This window comes from Ictidomys tridecemlineatus, chromosome X (assembly GCF_052094955.1).
Source record: "Ictidomys tridecemlineatus isolate mIctTri1 chromosome X, mIctTri1.hap1, whole genome shotgun sequence".
Lineage (NCBI taxonomy): Eukaryota > Metazoa > Chordata > Mammalia > Rodentia > Sciuridae > Ictidomys > Ictidomys tridecemlineatus.
Window position 1 is genome coordinate 110,817,163 of NC_135493.1, and position 24,213 is coordinate 110,841,375.

The following is a 24,213-nucleotide window of genomic DNA, read 5'->3' on the forward strand; positions in this document are numbered from 1 at the left end:
TATTAAAATAATTTCTATACAAGAGCTTTCCTCCAATTCATCCAATCAACAAATATGAGGAAAGGTTTTCTGGTCTTCTGAGATATATGCTACCATGAACTAATATTTTACTGAGATAGTAAAATAGTCTAGCTAGTATCACTCTGATAAGGAGGCCGCATGCGAAACCATACAAGTGAAGAGAAATGAAAAGTTGTAATAGAGTAGACGTGATGAAGGGTGACTTTACACCTGAGCATAAGCCACATACCAAGGAGTTAAGAAACTAGAAGAGAATGAAGTTTCTGAATGACTTGAGAAACTAAGAACAATTTGGATAAAATAAACTGCAGTCTCAGTTCATTTTATTTTGAGGAATACAAGTATCATCAGCAGGCACAAATTGGCAATATTTGTTATCTCTATCCTAGGGCTGAATTTTATGTGCAACATCCTTTTATATTTTTTGAGTTATACACAGAAGAAGAAACAAATCAAGAGAGGGAACCAAGAAAGTATAGTGTTCATGATTACTCTCTTAGAAAATGGGGAGTAGCATGTGTTGCCCATAACACTGGTATCTAGAAAATGAGATGCAGCAGAGTTCAGAAACCAGCAGAATTGTTTATCGCATCATTATGTTTGTGCACAAAAGGAGCTGAGAACTAAGTAATCTTCATATGTAGGTCAAATGAAACAAAATATAATACCCCATTTTTTTGAAGATTATAAATACTGAAAAGCTAGCTATAACTTTTTCCAATGTATTCCATAAGGTCATGGAATTTCAAACAGCGAAAACAGAAAAATCTAACCTTGGGCATAAGGTCATTTCTAAATTTAAATTGTACTTAATTTATCTATGCAATTCAAGCATTCTATAAGTTGTTTTGAACACATCCCTCATTTTTCTGCAGAACCAATGTTATATACTACTGTATTCCCTAATGCCCAGTTAACCCTGGTAATCAAATTCGACTAATTTAGATTTATATCATTGTTTCTATAAGATTGCTGAATGTTATTCCAAGAGATTGGAAACACCTCAGTTTAGCCCCTTACCAGAGTGCAGGATGATGAGGAAGAATCACTATTTAAAACTAGTTACAGCTAGCTACTAATCTGTGTATATTAGCAGAAGAGAAGATAATTTCCCTAGGGCAAGGTATCTCTTCAACTAATAGTGGTCAATACCACTCACAGAAGAATCTCAGGGGTGGGGATGAGATCTGTTTGCTAATCACAAATTTCTGGGCCCTTATCCCTCATCTACTGAATCAGAATTTCTGGATATGGAACTCAGGAATCCGTATTTTGAACAAGCAATTCAGTTTATTCTTATGCCCACTGTAGTTTGAGATTTCTTGCTTTAGGCCAGTCACATGTGGATGGCCCACCAAATGGGTAGGGCTGTTTGAAGTAATGTCCAATTGTACTGCATATCCAAGTAGTTTCCAAGTCAGAAGACCTGAGGCTGGGGACTTCACACAGCATTTTATTTTTAATGTTATCTGAAGTCCCAAACATAACATTTTTATCACATATAACATTGTATTATAGTTAAAAACAAGGTTTTTGCTGAGGAATCTGATGGGAATATCTTGGTCTACTAAAATTATGGCAAAATGAAAGTGGCCTTGGTAAACAGCTTGAATAAATTCTTTCAAGCTAAGCTTTTATGTAGGGTTAAATAATTCCTATTTATTTTTGAGACAAAAAGAACAACTACAAAGATACTCTTAGACTCAACCCCACTGAATCAACAGTATGTCCAGATAAATGCATTATGTATATAAAGTAACAATGCATTGGTAAGCCAGGTAGACAGAGGCAAGGGCACCAAGTGCTGCTGGTATATGGCTAATCTATAAGAAATCTCCAAAAGAGAAAACCAAACCAAAACAAACAACAACAACAACAACAAAAATACACTTCATAATCATATGTACTTCATCAAAGTCCACTTTTGACTTCTTGAATATCATATTTATATGTCTTTAACTTTTTGAAAGTCCCTTTTAGATTCTCAACCCTATTTCCTTTTTTGTTCCTTTGTGTTTTCATTGGGCTTTCTGTTTTTTTTTTTTCTGTGTGTCTGACCCCCTGTTTCTACCTTCCTCTTTTGTAGCTGACACCTTCATTTATCCTTACTCAATAGCTTAAATATTCAAATCAGCTAAAATTATTTATTACAGTAACAGACTAAGTTTATCCCTGTTTTCTAAAAAGACAAATGAAAATTGTATTTTTTAAAGGCAGCCAAAACTGAAAATTTATGACTCTTGACTTTTTGTTTTCTTATGGCTGATTTAACTATAGAAATATCCCCTATTCCTGCTATTAAAATAAATATCACTATTTTCAAGCTTTTAACCAATGATATTTTGGAGAAACAGCAATGTGTCTATGCTACTCCAAAGAAAAATCAGTCATGTCTCTGCTTGGCATATTAAGAAATATTTATTAATTTTTTATTCATCACTGAAACCTCTGCTTATTAGGCCAGTAGCCTAGCAGGATAAGAAGGAACAGGTATTATTTCCCTGTTCCTGGCTTCCTGGAGTTCTGAATGATGGATCCAGATGTAACATCATCTTGAATTGTGCATAGAATGATTTCTTCCATTGTGGATCTACTTTCCATGTAAATTCTTTGAGGCCCAGTTTGAAATCACATAGGATACTTTGAGAAGGATATTTCTTTCCCTTTGTATTTTATTAATTTAAAAAAAAGTTCCACTAAGGACCACCCAAGTAATAGCAGAAATATGAATTCTAGAAATAAGTTTTATAATTGTAAACTGGCTTTAAAAAATGTATCTGCCAGGGTCTGGGGTTGTGGCTCAGCAGTAGAGCATTTGCCTAGCATGTGCGAGGCTCTGGGTTTGGTCCTCAGCACCACATAAAAATAAGTAAACAAAATAAAGGTATTGTGTACAACTAAAAATAAATTTTAAAATGTACCTGCCAGGAATGACTGATGATAATCTAATCATATTTTTTGAAGATTAGAATATAGAGTGGTTAAGGGTGGAGGCACAAACATTTGCAAGAGAATAATTAAGTTTGAATACCAAACAGGTGAAAAAAATCTTGTCCTTAATGAATGAAAGGCAAGAAAAATACTTGAAAATGGGAATAAGAAGTGCTTAAGTGAAATGAGAACTTAAAGAGTCCTACTTCTGTTTGACTTCTAAGAGACAACTCCATTCCATTTACTCAGTTTCATCATCACTGAGTTGACAGCAAATTTAGAGCAAAGCCATAGAATATTTGTCTTAAACTGCTTGTAGAGAGATAACAAAGGTCACCAACAGCAGATATTCAAACCCATCAGCAGAAACACAGAAAGAGATCCTGAGAAACAATTGTTTTGCTCCTTTTAAAAAAAAAGCTTATTTAACACAATTATCTGAAGCCTCCCATTCTTTTAAACATACCTATTTTGGATTTAAATTTTTCTTTTTGAAAAATAAAAAGATATTTAAAAGTGTTAGCGATAATTATTTTCTCAATGTAAGTATTGGAAAGAGTACTTTGGTTCTGAATGTTTAGACCAAAAGAAAGATTGGTAATTGTGGGGCTTGAGTAACATGTGTCCATATTTTGAGGGCCTATTTTATCATAAAAGGTTCGGTTAAAAAGATGGGAGTTTAAGGGGCTGGGGATGTGGCTCAAGTGGTAGCGCGCTCGGCATGTGTGCGGCGCTGGATTCGATCCTCAGCACCACATACAAACAAAGATATTGTGTCCACCAGAAAAACTAAGATAAATAAATACATAAATAAATAAATATTAAATTCTCTCTTAAAAAAAGATGAGAGTTTAAAAAAATTGCTTGCTTCATTTTTCTTTAACACCACAGGGGTTAGGAATTAGAAAGTTTTAATTTTTATTTTATAAATGAGGAGCACAGTGAGAAACAGTAAAAACATAATAAAGTTTGTGCTTATAGAACTTATGTACTTCTTTAATTAACAATCCAAGCAAAATATTTTATGAACCTAGCTACAGGCAAAACAGTTAAGGAAATACTGTTTGCAGGTAATTGGAATTTTTCTCTAAATTTGAAAATCACAATTCCTCTATCTATATAACTCACAGGAGATGTAATATTTCCTTATGAAAGTAGTATTTCATTGTAATGTATCTAGTGCTATATTATGACCCCAGAGTGCATTTATGATTTAGTTACTGTCTGTATACTACATGATAGCTTTTTCTATTTACTTTAAAAACTATTATCTCAAATAAAGTAAGACCTAAAGTCTTCTTTTTTAAAGGAGAGAGAGAGAGAGAGAGAGAGAGAGAAAGAGAGAGAGAGAGAGAGAGAGAGAGAGAGAGAGAGAGAGAGAGAGAGAGAGAGAATTTTTAATATTTATTTTTTTTAGTTTTCAGTGGACACATCTTTGTTTTTTTGTATGTGGTGCTGAGGATCGAACCCAGGCCGCACGCATGCCGGGTGAGCACACTACCGCTTGAGCCACATCCCCAGCCCAACATAAAGTCTTTTAGTTTACTTATGTATTTATTTTGTGCTGGGGATTGAACCCAGGGCCTTGGTGCATGCTAAGCATTGGCTTTATCACTGAGTAACACTCCTAGTCTAAAGTACTCTTTAAAAAATATTTTTAGTTGTAGATGGACACAATACTTATTTTTATGTGGTGCTGAGGATCAAACCCAGTGCCTTACACATGTAAGGCAAACACTCTTCCACTGAGCTACAACCCCAGGCCCTAAAGTACTCTTTAAATGGAGCTATGTATTAGCAACAATTGTTTCTTTTGTTATTTTTTCATATTTTTATCAGTGCATTGTAATCAGACATAACATTTTGGCAACAACTGAAAAATCTTTTAAGTATAATAGATGTATTTAATATTACTTCATTGAAAATAATCTGGTGGTAAATTGATTTTTCAGAAAAACATCCTAGTAATTTTGTTGCAATATATGGTCATTGTAAATGTCATCATTCAGAATTTAAAATGGAAAATGGGAGGAAATAATTTTTATAGACACATACTTTTCAGTAAGGATTTAATGTGTATGTGTTTGAATAATACCAATTATTAGGGATAAATATACAAAGATAGCCTGACCTTAAAGAGTTCTTGATATAGCTGTACAACTCCTTCGAATTTGTCTTAAAATTTTGTAATTTTTAATTATTTGACTTAATATTTGACCCCTCCATTCTAAATAATCCATATTTTAAAATAACTTAGTAGATAACATTATTTTGATATTATTAATAAAAATTCATGTTAAACTCAAATGAGATAACTTTAATAAGCATAATGATTCCTGGTAATGTTTTCTTTCAGCAGTGTGGATAGATGGGAGTCTACTGATATTTTATGATTAACTATTACTTATCTTAAAACAATACCTTTAAAGCTCTCAGTTGCAGGTGAAATAATCATAGAGGTAACATAGCTCAAGTCTGAGATGTGAACCCACTATAGGAAACAGTATCCTTTTTTAAAAACCCAAAATATTTAGAGATAAACAATGCAGATTTTTAACTTATGAAATTTTATAAACTCTATCACCATTTCACATATTTATATCAAAAGAATATAATTAAATAGATCATATTCAGTCTGGAAGATAATCAGTGTGATGAGGACTGCCCATCTGGTGAACAAGTGAGTCACACAACATTTCATCTGTGAAATGTGTGGCTTTGCCAAAATGAAAAGGTAAATTGGGATCAACAATGTTTATATTATTTTCTTTCCTATTTCTTCCAACAGGTTCCCCATTGTTCTTTCCAATCCTACTAGGACATTCTTTTTCCTACTTCACAAGTACTTTGAAAAGAAGTTGAAACCTGATCTGAACTTTGATCCATATATGCAATTTGGTGGTAAAGATATCTTCAAAACACTGATTATACCTCCAAGACCCAAACTACTTAATTTCTCCAACACACTTGACTTGAATTCTCCAAATTGGACACTCTGGTAGAAAAAAAGGGAGGGTATGTGTATGGGGGAACTGAGGTTGTGAAGATGTATCTAGTATGTTCACTCCATCAGAACCCATGGGAAGTAAACAAAGGACTTCACCCTTGCCAAGTTGTTGATCAGTTAATTTATCTATCATCAGTGAATTTTGCTTATTCTGCTTCTGTCCAGCTTCTTTAGGAAGCAATCAGTGGCACAACTTCATAATTCTTGAAAACTTAATCCAAAAATAAATGCAGACATATTTTTCAAATTAATAGTAACATAGATCTTTGCAAACTTTTATTCTATATATATATAGGTGTGTGTGTGTGTGTGTGTGTGTGTGTGTGTGTGTGTGTGTGTGTTGCTGAGGATTGAACCCAGGGCCTCATGCATGCTAAACATGTACTCTACCACTGAACTACACTCCTAGCCCTCATTCACTCTAATCTTATTCTTATACTAAATTTGTACACTATCCTCCAAATAATGCCATTTTGTTCTGGTAAGATTACTTGACAAAGAGAATTTTCATTTAATACCAGTTCCAGTATCATGTCATCCTACAATACTAAATGATGGGAAAGGAGGTATTAATCTACAAAAGTGAGTGGAATACTAAATTCTTTTCAACAAGAATATAACAGGTGGTTCTGTGTGTGTGTGTGCGGGGTGGGGACTGGGAGATCAGAGTAAAGTAGGAAAAGTAGTGTCCTAGATAAAAATTTAAAGGTATTATTTCCCCTTATGCTGTAACATTTTTTGATTGTAGAAGCCTGAAATGGACATCTACTTACTCCTTCTGAGCTTGTAATATTACAAAAAGTTGTGATATTGATTTTCCTCCTTCAATAACTTCTAAATGTTAATGCCTTATTAATAACCTCCTTGGCATACCAGCCTGACATTTGGGATTTTTTGCTCATTAGCAACCCTGGCAAGGAAAAGCTGCTTTGGGGGTATTGCCAACTGAATTTAAGGACAACCAAAAATATCTTCTCCAGAAAATCAAATGCCAAGAATGATAGGAAAAAATTTCAAGAAATATGTGCTGAGAATCTAAAATTATTTCTTGATAGTCATTTATATTTTTCATCAAAGTGTTATAAATCTAATCTTTCACCTTAATGACATTTTTACATAATTTTTAATTTTCTAATCTATAATAATTCCATCATAGACTTATAAATTTCCATTGTTTGAATCATCTGCATATTCCAATACATATTGTGTACATGACCAGAAGAAAAATTTGAGTAGAAATCATTATGAAATCATGTTTTTAAGAAATATAGTGTAGATGGAAACAAATCAGCACAAATGTCCACCTTAATTAAAAGCTTAGGGTAGTGAGTATTTATAATCTTAGCTGTCCTAGAAATTAGTAGTTATTAAGTATGGGATGGACCTAAGAACATATGAGGAATATACTTTAAGAAATTCCCTATATGTTTCATTTTTCCTTCCTGAGAACACTTTACAGTACTGCCCTTTTAAAGAATGTAAGTTTTACTAAAGAGTTAGATGCTGACTCTCAATATTCTTAGGGAAAAATACAAATGACTTTATAGCTACTGTAAAAATGTTTCCAGCTATATCTGTGTTTTAACATTTAGCATCAAATGTTGAATTTCACACTCACCAGTGTAATTACAGAAAACTAGAATTATACAGGAACTTCATTAGGGTGAGAGTTCCTTTTGGAAAATTCAACTGTTTGAAATGTCAGAAGGTTCTCTGCATCACACAACGTAATTTGCATTCAAATATGACAATGAATTGCTAATTTCCTGATAGCAAACAAAAAATCCTATTACATGAATGAATTGATTTCCATCTGTAAATAAATTAATTTGTAGCAGCTTTATGGTACTAGTTTATTCATAATATATTTTCAGAAATAAAAACTCCATATTTTATTAAAATCAGGATTTAAAATTCCTATTTAGTATTTTTTAAGAAAGGACCATGTTGCTTTCTCTATGGTAAAAAAAATACTATCAAAGTAGAGATGCTATCTTAAATCACTTTGTAGAGATATGCAAATGAACGGATGAGTGTGGGATTACAGAATTCCACTTAAAATTTCCTTACCATCTCCTTTGACTACAGCCATTTGTGTGTACCTGTGTGTTTGTGGGGGAGCAGGGAGGCAACAAAATATATGATATCAGCTGTAAAGTAATTAGTGATCATCAAAGAAATCTCGAAATTTGGCCATATTTGTGATGCTAATGTGTGTTTGTGTGTATGTTGATACATATATGCTAGTGTGTGAATGATATTAATACATGCCTATATCACAAATAGGGCCAAATTTCACAGAGTTTATATATATATATATATATATATATAAATAAATAATTCAAGAAAATATTATCCTGGTCTATTGTGATCTTCTACAGTTTATCAGATCTTTATAGATCTGTGTAGACTGAATTTATAGTGAAATATCATATCAATACGTCTTTGTTAAGTCCATGTATACTTATGATCAATGTTCTAGAATAAATTTTTTATACTGATTTTATTTTAAGTGTAGAACTAATCTAAAAAACACCAATATTGGATTTAGGAACAAATTTAGAAAATCTCAAACTAAAATTAAAAGTAACCTTTTAAGATCATCAAGTGTATATTATAAGTGTTTACTATTATACAGGAATACTCTCAGATAATTTGAAATGAAACATTATTATTAAGTGATTGACTATGAAGAGTACATACCATAATTATATACAAAACCAGAATCTGACCAAGGAAAATGTCATGATGACATTTTCTTTCTTCTTATTGTAAATTTTCAGCAAAGTGCTAGGAAACCTGTTTTTTCTTTGTGGAAAATCAATAAATACTTCAAAAGCAGAAGCAGGAACTCTTCTTTAACAAAACAATATACTTTAATTATAGAAAGCCTTGGTTCCCAAGGCCTTAGTTTTAGCCATACTAGGAATGATTTCAGATCTTAGTTGTGTGGGCTGATCTGGTCTCCATGGTAATGAAAAAGTCAGCCTGGGAAGTGGAAAGAACTATGGTACATTGCTCCCCATAGAAACTGCCAAGCTGAAATCAAATGCAGCTTCTGTATTTAGCATGGACAAAGCCTGAAGCTCCAGTCAACTGGTACTTTACCTCAGGAGTTGCCATGGCAACCTGCTAAAAAAGGTGGGTAACAGATACCCACATCAAATTATTATTAAGATGTCAAATCAAAAGCCAGAACATATGGGTTAAAAGTAATAATTTATTCACTAGTTCTGAATTTGGTTTTCTTAAACAGGAGCTAAGAGTTTAATGGAGACATCGCTGTTTTTGCAATATATTATATAATCTAATTAGTATTCATTTTCAAAGAATCCTAAGAAACAGCACCAAACAACTTTTACTTTTCTTCAATTTAGTATAAAAATTTTGAAGCAAATCAATTTAGCCTTTCAGTTCAGTAATGATTCTGACACTAACATTTGTATTTTACCTTCTACTTTTTATTTATTTTTTGTAATTACCTTGACAAAAGATGCAGAAAATATGAAAATTTCACTAAAGTTCACTTTGATAATAAATTTTTATTTTGTATTACATATTGTATGCTTCAAAAGAGAAGTTACAAGTTGGAATTAGATTAAATATGAATGTTGTATTCTTTAATAGTTCCTTTTGGGTCATTGAAATGACTGGATTGGTAAAAGGTGATGAAACTAATGCTTTATTATGAGGAAACAAACAGTAACCCATAATACATCAGATTTGGCATCTGTGAGTAGTGACTGATAGAATCAGTGTTATCTTTCAATTTTACTCCTGTATCTGTTGCTTTTCTATCCCCCAGATCATAAACAGGCAGAAAGATTTGTATTATTTCTTATAAGTTGGATAAAGTGGAATTTGGAAGGAAAGGCTGAAATAACTTTGGCCATATGAAATACTTTTCAAATTTGTATCCAGACTTAACTCTGTGGAAGCAGTTCTTAAAACAATATCCCGATATTAACAAATTACCTATAAAGAAATTATGTCAAAGTTTAAAATATTATAAAAGTTTTAATTCATGTAGAGAATTATTTCACATTCATCATTCATACAAATTATGATACATGATTTTTGGACACTGGCTAGTTAAAACAGAAAAAACTAATTTTAATTTTTAGTAGTAAAACTTAAACTGGTGTAAATGTTACTGAAAGATTAGAATGAGGTTTTGCTTTACTTGATAGAGCATGTTAATACTTATCATGACTTGCTGTAATAAAACAAAAAATTTAATTCCTTTTTTATAAGTTTAATAATATACACAGAAAAAGTATCTGAAAGGATACATTTTGCTAAATTTATCCTAAATTAAAATTATGGACCTGAAGGTCAATATATACTTGAAAACGTTTACTCTGTTGTCAGAGTGTATTAGACTGAATCTCCAGATATGTTTTTAACTAGCTGGAAGTCATGGATTATGCTATTTAAACTCCGTTTCCTCATCTAGAAGATGAGGATAATAATAATGTTTACCTCAGTGGTGTTGTGAGATTTAAATGAGTTACATTATATAAAGACCTTAAAATACTGCCTGGCACATAGTAACCCTAATTAAAAACTGTTAGCCAGTATTTGTAATAGATTAATGTGTTCAACAAACCTACAAAATCTCAACAAAATGAATCATATTATAAAAATGCATAATTCTATAGATATTTGTGTTTTACCTTAGGGAAGGCAATTCCATTTTAACATTTTTTTTCATGTGGGAAAATGTCTTCTTTCTATATATGAGTAACATGAAAGATTGAGATTTATGGGCATGCCTAACTCTTGCAGATTGCATTTCAAATCCAGACTATGTAGCATACTTTTATAGAAAAAATAAATCATTAAAATGTCTTTCATTTTAACAGACAGGTATAGTCCATAGGAGATATAAAAAGAATCTTTCTGAGAAAACATTGAAAGTAAAAGGACAAAATCCATATAATCAGTCAACTGACTCAGAGTGCCCTTGTCATCAAATTTAAAATTATTTCACACAAAGACTTATAAATTAACACTGTTGTAAACCTAACTTAAATGAGATTTACTTTAGAATGGAACATTAAAATATCTTCAGCTTTCAATTCTTCATAATTTATGTCACTGAATATATTTTACTAAGCAATTGAAACATGTAATAAATAAATCCTACTAATATAAATGGGATTATTTCTTATACCAGTGACTGTTCAACATTTGCTATTAGATAGCTTAGTTTACACATTAATGTGGCAGTATCCTCCAGTTCTTTTTTTCTCCTTCAGTAATAGAAATTAAACTTGGGTGTGCTTTATGGATTGAGCCACATACTTAGCCCTTTTTATTTTTTATATTTTGAGACAGGGTCTTGTTGAATTGCCAAGGCTGACCTTGAACTTGGAATCCTCTGCCTCAGCCTCCCAAGTACCTGGGATTATAGTTGGTAACTGAGATTATAAGCATGCATTATCATACCTGGACCAGTTTTTTTTGTTTTCAATTTTTAATTTTTTAACCCTCAAGATTCAAACATAAAAGAAGGATGTTGAAAAGATGTTTTGAAATAAGCCACCTCTGTTTATTTTTTTGCTGTCAAATCCTATAATGTAACACATTTGAGCTTGTCATCAGGGTGAAACCATGTCACTTCCTTAAGTACTATAATTCTCCCTGATAACACCTTCCTCTCCTTATTTCTTCCACTATGTCTAATCTTTGATCTTACCAAGAACCCAGTCCATTCTTGAATCCATCTTTTTACTCAGTAAAGACTCCTCAATTCCCTCACCCTCTTGGGTAGGAGATATATGTATTCTTTCCAATATGTGCTTTCTTATTTCTGCTTGGCCACTGAGAATTGCTAGAGAAAATTGTATATCCATGCTGATCAGCACTATTCTAAATTTTGTGTTTTCTGACTTCAGGCTACAGAAAGCTATGTGGCAGACCTCTTATTAGTGCTTGGTTAGCTCAATATTCAATTTCCCCATGAGGCATAGTTCAAGATCGCATGATACAACTAAAAGCCCTACTCCCTACCTGAGGATCTTCCTTTGAGCAGATTACTTTATCTCCACATTTGGAGAGGAGTTATCATTCCTCCCATGTGAATCACTGAAGTAGTTTTCTAACTGGTTTCACTATCATATATTCTTCCACACAGATACATGTACATTTCCAACAGAGAGACTGTTCCAAAACTTACTGTCTGATTATATCATCTTCCTATTAAAATCTACTTGAAGCCCTTCAGCATATTGAGATACAGTGCAAACCCCTGGGCATGATATACTAGGGACTTCATAATTTAGTTCTAGCTTAATTATTTGTCTCATCTATATTACCATGTTGTATTTCTCTAAATTATATGTTTTCTTCATGTCTACATTTGCTGATGCTATTTCTGACACTGCTATGTCAAGGAAGAATGATTCAGTCCTTATATGAACTGATGACTATCATCACTAAAGGGTAATTTAATGACCTAGACTGTCAAGTTATTCATGTGTCATTAATATTAGGAGTAGATGAGGTGAGTCAAAATCTTACTAAGACTCAGGATGAGTTTTTAATTATAAATATAGCTCATAATACTCTCTCTAAAGGTGCTTCTTTATTGACAGAGGCTGATTACAATGAACTACTATGAAAAAATCTTATCTTACCACCTTACTACCTTGGGAAAATGTTGGAATAGGTTGCAGTCAAATGCTTGTTATGGGTGGGTTTATGGCTATGTCTAACATTTTTAAGTTTTTAGGTCCTTTAAGCAGACTTTGAATGGCTAGCATTTTGAACCATATGGGTCAGATAAAATAGATACCTTTATAACATACCCATTAGTTTCTGCTTTAATATTTTAAAAATGCTATTTTCTTATCTTCTCATCTCTATATTTCCATAAAATATTGACACTTTAAGAGTAGAAGAGTAAATTTTACCCATCTATTTATGATTTATTTATTCATTCATTTCTTTTTTATAATAATATTTTATTTTTAAAATAATCTTTGAAAACTGAGTTGAGATAATTTTAATTCTTAGTGACTAGCATTCTCTGGTCACTAAGAAGATCTGCTTTCTTATACCACTAGATCAATTAAATGGCTTTTCTAAAAATTCAGGCATTTCATTGGAGACAATTAAAACATAAAAATTAGTATTCTATCTTAATGAAGCCTACTGGCACATGCCACTCATTTTCACTTAACTGGGCCACAACCACCTGAATTATGAGCTACTAGGGGTAGTACACAATTATGTCAGATATTCTCAGTCTAAGACAAGCTCTGATTTTAGAAATTGAGCAATAAAAAGAATAAAAGTTCAGTTAGGTAGGTAAATTAATACATCACAATTCCATTTACACTGAAAATCAATGGAACAATTCATAATAGAAAATAGAGCAGTCCATTCTTTAAAAAAAAGTGGTAAGGGAGATCTCATGAAAATAGAATAGAGACTAGTAGAATAGAGGAAGGGGATTAAAGGGGAGGGAGGAGGGGTAGGGAAAGGGAGGGAGGGTGGAATGAAATTGACCAAACTAGCCTCTGTACATATATAGATATATCACAGTGAATTTTACCTTTATGTATATCTATAAAGCACTAATTAAAAAAAACTATAAATAAAGAGAAGACCAGTAGAGTAGAGGAAATGAAATGGGGGAAGGAGGTGGGGAGGGAAAGGAAAGTACTGAGAAATGTATTAGAGCAAATTACATTCCAAGCTTGTACAATTATGTCAAAATAAACTTCAACATTATCTATAACTATAATGCACTAATAAAAAAACGGAAAAAGGATTCTAGATTGTTCCTGTTCTATAGTCATAAGAATTTCAACATCATAGACATAATGCTCACCATTTTAACTCCACAAAATGGCACTGTAAATACAATAAAAGGCTCTTGAGAGTTTTTAGTCATTGTTTATCTATATGGCCTGTTAGAACACCTGGTTTATAATTACTTTTGTGATTTACATTTGTGATGATAATGAAGTCTTGCTTATAAAACTTCTGCTGACTGTTAAGTACTATAAAAATCTATATTATGTCTCTTTCCTTCTTTTCAAACCTAAGATACTAAAGGAATTAAAATAGCCCTGCACTTTTTGAAAATAATTTATCAGCTGGTTTAAAGTAGCTAATTTGATGTCAATGATCTTAATATACTAGAAATTTAGTTCTGTATATCAGTAATGCATAGGACTTTCTTCCATATTTCAGAAATTGAAGAGTGATTTTATGTCATCAGTGGAAATATTGTTGATGTTTACAAAATCGTTCAGGTAATTTGGCTGTCTCATTACATTATCATTGCTGGGGTATATTTATTAAACTTTAAAAACATGAAGGTCATTTATAAACTCACTTAATAAAATGGGGATATTGCTAAATATTAGCTGAAATTGTAAAAGAATATTACATTCTATCTTTATTTTCTATACCATAACTTATCACAAAGCAAATTTTAACACACATAGCTTTCTTTTCCCAACAATATATGGTATTTTATAAGCTACAAACCCATGAAACAGTGTTATTTAATGTGTATTCAGTTTGGGTTCCATGACAATGAAGTGCATGTTACACACCTTATTTAATAGGCACTTGCTCAGTGAATGATAGGCAAATAATTTTTGAAGGGCTAAATCAAGTTTGTTTATTTTTACCATCATGAGAGGTATGAATTCCAATTGTTTCTATAATGTTAACTCTTCAGTTAGAAGAGGGATACCACTGGCCATGTGTGAAAATCTCAAGAAGTATCATCAATATAGCTTAACATCACTTTTTGTTTTATAATTACACATTCTGAAATGTCATCATTTATTCTCTAAAATAATAATAAAGATGATTACCTTGAACAGACATCTTGTTTTTTATAGGCAAGCAGCAGGTATTTAGCCCTAGACATTATAGCAAGATAATATAGAAAACAGAAATATTCAAATGTTGCCCCCAGTTATATTAGCTCTAAAGAGCAGAAATTAGTAGTACAGTTTTATACTACAGAGTATCCCTTATCCCAAGCACTTGGGACCAGAAGTGTTTCAGATTTCATAGTTTTTTTGAGATTTTGGAATTTTTGCATGGACTTTACTGGTTGAGTATCCTTCATCTGAAAACCCAAATTTGAAATGTTCTTAATCTAAAATGACCCTATGCAAAACCCCCCAAATCTTAAGTTTTGGATTCTGAAGCATTTTGGATTTCAGATCTTCGAATTAGGGATGATCAATTTGTATCAAGGCATTATTACTTTATATAAAAAGCCTTAAATGAAAGGTATGAATTCCAATTGTTTCTATAATTAGAATCTATTATTTATAGGGGATGTGAAATGATAATTCTTAGAAACAACTAAAGGTAGTTGACTAAAGAATATGGCTGATCTAGGACAGGTTTAGGTTTAAAATATAAGCTACTAGAAAATTTTGGTATTCTTACTTCTTTACTCTTACTAGTTTACTATCTGCAGGGTTCCCATACTTTATCCTGGCATATTTAGGTATTGACTGAGGATGCATGAACAACGGATTAAAAATCCTGGGTTTGGGGTTGTGGCTCAGTGTTAGAGCACTCGCCTTGCACGTGTGAGGCGCTGGGTTCAATCCTAAGCACCACATAAAAATAAATAAATAAAATAAAGGTATGTGTCCAACTACAACTAAGAAAAAAAATTTTTAAAAAATCCTGCAAATTATCCTCATGAAGTTACCAAATTTTTATAATGCTACTTTTCCATTAATTGGTTAATAAAAGTTGGCAAATCAGGTTCTATGAAACCCTCTGAATATTAAAAAAAATAAATGATATTACTTGAGCATCATTATTTTCTGTTTAAGTCACTAATAATGCTAACTATAGGATTTAATGCATTAAAGATGGGATGAATACATGTAATTACTGTATGCATTAAAACCCAGATAATTTAATGCTTCATAAATAGAAAGAATGAGTAAAACCCTGTCCTAACACTGAACAACAGGGAAGAACTTTTGTGGCCCTGGAGATGTAAAAGAGACCATAATAGTTCGGTGGTAGTGAGTGGTACGCCTCTGTAATCTCAGCTACTTGGGAGGCTGCAGTGAGAGGGTCACTTGAGCCCAAGAATTTGAGAGCAGCCTGGTTAACACAGTGAGACTCTGTTTTGAAAACAAACAACAACAACAACAATAGCAGCAATATATATATGGGAGGGGTGGGGAGAGAGAAACTAAAACAAACTCATCCTATAATTTTGTCTTTGTTTTTATTTCTCTAACAGTGAGAAGAAAACACAAAGTTGAATATGGACCATACAGGAAAGAAACATGATTTAAAAACTCCAGTAAGACAAATAGAAAAATTTAATGATGAGTGATTTAAAAAAATAAAATTACAGTAATATAAACATAAACTGTCTCAATGAGAGAGGGAAAAAGAGATTCAGCTCAAATCAAGGTAGTTACAAGAAATTTACTTAGGAAAAGCTTTAATTTAAAGAAAAATTTTATAAAATATGGAATGAGAGGCCACAAAAAATGAATTAGCAGAGAATAATACCAATTGCTTATACAAATGCTATGAAGGTAAATGTTCAATTAAGGCTTGGGAAAAAATATAAAGAGCTTTTAAAAAATCATAAAAAATGATCTAAGAAGGTAGAGACATATTGTTTCAATGATATTTAAGGCTTTTTCTGCAAGAAGAAAAGTTTCAAACTAGGACATTACAAAAAGAAACACTTCTGGAGACAAGGGACTAAGAAGTACTCTGTGGTCCCCCTGAACCAGTAGTTTATAATGTTAGACAACAAATGAATGTTTTGTACATTATTATAGGGTATGGTTAGAATACCTTGAGACTTAATGCTTAAGTCTTAACAGAAGAGCTGTTATCCAAAAAACCAAAACCCCAGCATAGGTTCTACAAAGCACAGGCTGATAAACCTGATATAAATGCATGGTGAAGTTTTAGAGAAGACTATTGGGATGAGTTTTGATTTTTAATTTTGATTGTAGGATGAATATGGATTCAATCATGGAAATGAAGCATTTTAAACTAGATTTTTTTTGGGGACAGTACCTCCAGGCTGAGAGATAAGTGGAAAGTCATAGTCAGTGTATGTTGCATAAGATGAAACTCTGCATGATACCCTTATGAATAAAGATATTGCAATAAGGACTGAAAGACATTAGGTGGATTCAGATAAGCACTTTGAATGACTGAATTAAATTAACATACAAAGTTTTAAATCGAGAACTATAATGCTCTGTCCTTTGCCCCTTTTTCTTTAGAATAATTTCTATATTTTTTTCCTTAATAAATCAATCAGTTAAAAACAGAAAGGATGCCTAAAATTCTGGAGGACCTGGTAACAGGGAGCCCACTAAACTCAGGACCAGTCATTCCATTTATGGGCAAATGCAGTAATTAGAATCTTCTTTCTCAAATCAATCTACAATCAGCTTCCTCTACCCTCCACTTATAATGTTCTTTGGAACTTTAAAGACCATCTTATCTTTCCTTCCATAGGACAGCCTTTCAACTACTTGCTCTATATTTTTCTAAATTGCAATTTTAAGATCTAAAACCAGGTAGAAAATTTGTCAGAGGACTGCTTTTGTATATCAATAAGAAAGAACCTTCTAGCTAGGTTGTCCAACATGAAATATCATGCTTTTGGAGGTAGGCACTCTGAGACCCTAAAATATTCAAGCAGAGGTTCAATAACAATTTTTCCAGTATGTAAAATATGTTTATATTTTGGGTGGGAGGGTGGACATATTGTCTTAAAACTCTAGTTCCATAATGAGACAGCTATCATGCCTATTTACATGTAGCATGAAACATTATATGCCTAACAGAATAAAAACAATTTATCCAATAAATGAACCCTTTACCTTAATATAAAGCATTTTCAAATGGGTTCTATAGTGTTACCAGAGAGATACCACCAATAATAACACATTAAAAAAGATGCATGCTATAAATTTAAAGAAACATTCAAAGCTAAGGCTACCTTTTCATTTAATTATTCAGCAAAGTGTTTCAGTATTAGTGCAAAATTATTTTTGGAAGGGTAAACATCTTTCCAACCTCTAGTGCTGGGGCAAAATCCTTCTAATTAAGTTAATAAAACCCCATCATGAATCTCAGAACCCAATATGCTAAATAAAGAGGAGGCTGCCCAGCAACTACATAGTGTGTAAAAAAAGACAATAGAGTTCAAAGTGATGGGTGGGGTTTATTGTCAGAGTTGCAAGATTGCATTAAAGCCACACTGATTCCAAGTTGTCTCTCCTTCCTTTTTTTTTTTTTTTTAAGAAAAGGGATATAAACTCCTGTGTGTTAACATTGTTAAAAAGCATTAAGAAAACAGCAGAAATGGTGGTAGTGGTGGTGGTGTAAAATTCAAGTTCTGTGATATCAAAGGCTATTTTCTCTCACCTAGAATCCCAAGGTATACGCTTTTAAATGTCCGTTTCATAAGTCACAGAATATACTCTAAAATTAGTTTATGGAGTTGTAGTGGGGCAAAAATAACAAAAATATCAAGGAAAAGAATATAGCAAAAAACCCCAAAAAAGTCAAGGGTGAGAAAATTAAGAAGTCTTAAAAGAACAGATCTTGAATAGAAGTCAATAGATTCTATGGATGATTTATAAAAATAAAAAGAGCATAATAAGAATATCAGACTTGAAATCATGGAAGATAGGGATTGTAAGCATAGAGCAATGTTAAAAACAAGGCTTGAAATGTTAAGATTCAAACTTCCCTAAGACAGACATTCAAAATATAGTACAATTTTCATTTTTTGGCACTCTGCTAACATTCCCTATGTTAATTTTCATGTGTTTGTTTGTTTTTTGGGTACCAAGGATTGAACTCAGGGGCATTCAACCACTGAGTCACATCTGCGGCCCTATTTTGAATTTTATTTAGAGACAGGGTCTCATGGAATTGCTTAGCACCTTGCTTTTGCTGAAGCTGGCTTTGAACTCACTATTTTCCCCAGCTGCTGGGATTACAGGAGTGCATCACTGCTCCTGATGTTAATTTTTTTTTTCTGGATAAATTCCATGATGGTTATAAAATTAGGAAGCATTTTCTTAAAGAAATATTAATCTATGGTCAGTATAATATGATGTTTACTTCATGTTTTTGACATTTGATTAGTGGTAATCAGAACAGCTGAGTGACTTGAATGCTTATTCCTAAACCAAAGCTTAAGGAATGAGCCAAATCAGAAATAGCTCTTCAAGTGATCTCATTTCTGATTCTAACCAGTCTTGTAAATTTTATGTAAGTGATAAGGAAAACAGAATATCATGTGCCATCTAAAACAATTATAAATTGGTTACTAGGAAAAATTATTGTAACATTAAAGTAACAAAGATGCTACATATTTTGCATTATTTGCTGTTTCATGTTATCAAAAAGAAAGATCTATCTTATTTCTTAAAGATAATTTACAAATTTCTGTTGTAAGTAGACTTATGGAATAGCTAAGTATACTTCTAATATGACACCTAGCATGTAGAAATAAATGCCTATTAAATGAATGAATACATGCTTCAAACTAACTGGATGATATGTTGATACAGTAAATCATAAATAAAATACAGAAATTTAGTTTACATTTCAGTAGGATAAATCTAAATATTGAAATGTCATAGCACCTATGATAGAGATATTAAATAATTCATAGCTCTGAAATGAATAAAAATTTGATAACTGAAACTGTTATTTTTAAGTATTCTAAAATTTCTGTAAAAGAACCCAGAAAGTTGATTTTTTTTTGTGTGTGTGGTTCTGGAGATTTTATTTTAAAAGTAAAAGTTTTAAAAAGGGGGCTGGAGATGTAGCTCTCCACATTGCCTAGCATGTGTGAAGCCTTGGGCTCAATTCCCAGTACCATAAACAAAATATTATACAATTGGCACTTTTTCCTTATTGACACATTACTTGTGAGTATTGTCCCATTAATGGAAAACTTCAAAATATAACATATTAAGCTATTAAGACCAGATATTTGGCCAAGATGTGTTTGTGGCTAAACATAAAAAGTCTGAGTGACCAGAGTAATGGAACTACTGAGAAAACTAAAAAAATAAGAGAGAAAGATTTTTAATAGAAGGTTTAATGTTTAAAAACTTGGAGCCCAAATCCAAAGGCAAATTGATTGCCAGATAAGGGACTCTGAAACTATTTGTGAGTTTTGTTTTTGGCTTTTTAAGAATATACTTGCAATGTTTTATTTTGTTTTTTCTTTCCTTTAGCTAACTGATAGACTCTGGCTTAGTTGTTGTCATCATAGAACTTTGGAATAAGCTTATAGTACTGAAAGATCTCCATAAAGAAAGCAAAAATTTATATGACATTGAAGACTTAAGCAAGAAGTTAGGAGAACTTCTGATGTATGAGTCTAGGGGATGTGTGTGTGGATGTGTATGTAAGAGTGCACAACAGTCGTTGCCCTTTTTTCTCATGTTCCTGTCCATCATTTTTGAAAAGGCCAACTACTGCATTTTCTAGAGTATGGGACTGAGGCTGGGTTCTGAAGTGGTAAGTTATCTCACAACACTGCTGTTTTTATTATAAACTATTTGCATCAAAAATTTCAGAGAAAAAAATAAATCAACTAGGTCATGCTTCACCCCCTTACTCACACTGAATCACAGGAAAAAGATATATGAGGAAAATGAATTTATGTAGTTGTATATGGACAGCATTCCTTTGTTTATTTTTATGTGGAGCTGAGGATTGAACCTAGGGCCTCACATGTGTTAGGCAAGTGCTCTACCACTGAGCCACAACCTCAGCCCCCATAATTAACTTTTGACAGTAATCTTTGGAGGGTCAGAAGGTGAGAGGGTTTCTTTGTACTTTTATAATTGCATTATATACATATTATATATTCCTTTCTTTTGCAAAAAGCACGTTATTATTACGAATTAAACAGCAAAAGAAAAATGTGGAAATTTATAAAATTTCCAATACATGTTGCATGGTACAATCTTATTATATCTGAACATGCTATCTCCTGGCAGGTGGTAATCATAAGTGGTGAATTTCCTATGACAAGGAACAAAAATGAGGCATTTGGGACCATCAGCTTTCTGTGGTAAGGGTGAACAAAGCAAAAGGAGAATGAAGTTAGGATAGGTTCTTATATAATATGCTATAAGGTATGTCACTGAGAAACTGTCAATAAACTATTACTGAACTGAAAAAAAGTGATTTACTTTTTTGATGTGTGAAAATAGTAACAGGTAACAGTATGGCTAAATCTGATCTTCTGTCTTGGTAAAAAAAAATGTAAATTATAACTTGTCTTACCTATGCTAGGGAGGGACTGTCATCCTTTTATATGAGCTTTAATTCTTATTTAGCCACATTTTCTGCTGGTGTGATTATAGCATATAGCATCTAGAATTTTTCTTTTACCATTAATATCTGGGTTCATTACTTATCAACAGTTCTGAGATTATTTTTCTGACTGAGGCAGGGCTATTGATTACTTGCTAAAGTACAAAGTTGCAATTTTAACACTTTTTAAAAACTAATTAAGATGAAGCTAGGTGATGGACGACTTCCAAGGGAGAACTAAGGCTGTGAACCAAACATTGGTAGTGAGTTGAGTCACCCTTCTTTCCACAGGGAAAAGATTTTGGTAGGAAGAACAAACAACCTATGGATGCTGGAAGATCCGGCTTCTAACTGGTTCATGACAATGAACTAATCATTTCAGATGTCATATTTTTGTAGCCTTCATCTTTGAAATTGGAGTAAAATAGGACAATTATTTCAACTATAGAGAATATGATTATAAAAGAGCCACAATACAAAGATTAGTAATCCTAATTATTAGCATCTCAGCACAAAGAGGGTATGCTGAGCACATACAGTCCTGGCTAGCCATTTCCAAAATACCTAAAATTAAGAATTCTGCAATGTTTTGATTCCTGTTTTATGTTGCATAATGGATAAACAATAACTTTAGCTCTATTATATAATAAAATAGATAAGAAATTAGGAAGAAAGGGGGTTAGCTATTATACATTCATTCACTTATTCACTCAGTACTATCTGGCCTACTTTGGGTTATATACTATTTTAGGCCTTGGGTATAAGACAGGAATAAAACCCCTGCTCTTAAGAAGCTTATATTATGGTGGGTAGAGGGTAGAGATGGAAAATAAACCAGTGAATAATATTTGATATTATATACATAGTGATAAAGCTGGGAAAAATAAAAAGCAGAATACCATACCAAAGCACGAATGGTGGTGATGGTGGTGAGGGGTTGCATCTGGATTACACTGGGTTGTGAGGGAAGGACTCTAACGGGAAGATATTTGAACTGAGACTAGAATGGCATGATCTATAAATAACTATTTAAATAAATACACATTATAAGGTGATTTACATTAGGAATACAAGTTTCTTTTGAGTTCCCATATATCCAAAGTCAAAAAGGAAAGGAGTAGTGAGTGATAAGAAAGTGAAACAAGTGACATTTCTAATTCAGTTTGTAGACAACAGCTAATGTACAAAATTGCTGTTCTTTCATCATTTTTACCTATAAAAACAGTCATTCACATAGTTTAAGTCAATGTCTGAAAGTAAGCAATGATAGGTCATGTAGTCAAGTAAACATTAGTGAGGTTTGCCAGGCCTAATAGTTATTTAAGTATTGTAACTGCCCTCTTTGCCTAAATTCAAATCTACATAAAATCTACATACAACCACATAATTATAACACTTGTTGGATGATTTACAATGTGTCAGATATGGACACTAAGTGTTCTCTGGCATTGCCTCATTTAGTCCTCACACAACCTCAAGTGGTAGGTACTATTACTCTCTGATTTAACAATGAAGATATTGAGGTATAGAGGTATTAAATAACTTGATCATTCATCCCACTTGTAAGTGGCAGAGTGACAAAGCAAGAATTTAAACTGAGGAATGTCTTCAGAGATTGTACTCTAAGCTATGATCATTTATTATCTATAGAAAACATACTTTTTCATTTATAAGGCAACAATAATTATATCAAACATGTTATATTTTCAGGGTTACATAATATTCACCTTTAAAAAAATATATCTAGTATTTTAGTAGCACCAAGACTTTGAAATGAGGTGACATGATCTGGGGCATGTGCTTGCATGTACATATTAAAAAAATGAGACAATGCTTAAACAAATATACTTAAAGACATAAAAATACACAACAATAGAGCTCCTCATACAGAAAGTAATGACAAAATGTTTTAGTACATTTATTTTATGACCTTGTGAATGGTTCAAGTGTAATCTAAACTATTAGTAATCATTCAATTTCCCTTGACATATAGGCATGGGCATATGGAACAACCCTGGCCAGTGATATCTGGGAATATGCCTGCTGGAGGGATCTAGACAAAGTTGCCCTTGATGTTACAAAAAGGACTAATAATAAAGTCTGGTCTTTGGCTTTTTGGATGCTGTCTTATGAGAAATGATGTGTGGAACTGTTGGCATTAAAAAAATTAACTGAGATTTCTGACATTTAGAGAGCCATGAAATTTACCCTAGAATAGTCCCATATCTGAACTTCCTATAAGTTAATGACTTTCCTCATCAATTGAGAGAGGTGTGATTTAAAAAATCCAGACTCTAAGCAATATAAGAATGATATCAAATCCTCTGTGTTTAATGGCTCTCTAACAGTAATTTTTTCAAAATGACAATATGATTTTAAGAGAATATTTACTGCTTTCTAGATTTTTTCTGCATTTTTCTTTATGTATATGTTAATTACATAACTAGTCAAGGATGGCACCTTAAACTTCATAAAAGTGACATATTTAAGTTTTTCTGCCATTTATTCTGACTTTATCACATGCCTTTTTATTCCCATTGTTATATCCCTCTTCATTTATGTACTCCCTTTAAACTTGAACTAGAGTTTTAGATATTATTGATTATACTCTTCCAATTTCTTTGTATTGTGTACAGTTTACTTTGAAAATAAAAAAATGATGAAAAGTGCTGCAGTATTTTTATTTATTTTCAACTTGTTCATTACCCCCTTTAACAGTTTCATATTCTGAGAATATGAAACTTACCCTTGCCCATACATCTCCTATCTGAATGTTGTTAAAAAATAAAATTCATGGATTTTTAGAAAATTTTCAGGAAATTACTCTAGGACCATTTACAATGATTCAAGTGGATTAATGTATGTTCTTCTGCACCATATTGGCCATCATAATTATCCAGCCTCTTTGCCTAGATAAT

General features: G+C 32.3%; 1 protein-coding gene across 5 annotated transcripts in view; it reads right to left on the reverse strand.

The window, feature by feature from the left end:
* Positions 1 to 24,213, reverse strand: part of Cnksr2 (connector enhancer of kinase suppressor of Ras 2) — a 263,374-nt gene that overhangs the window by 13,290 nt on the left and 225,871 nt on the right. The window lies entirely within an intron of this gene.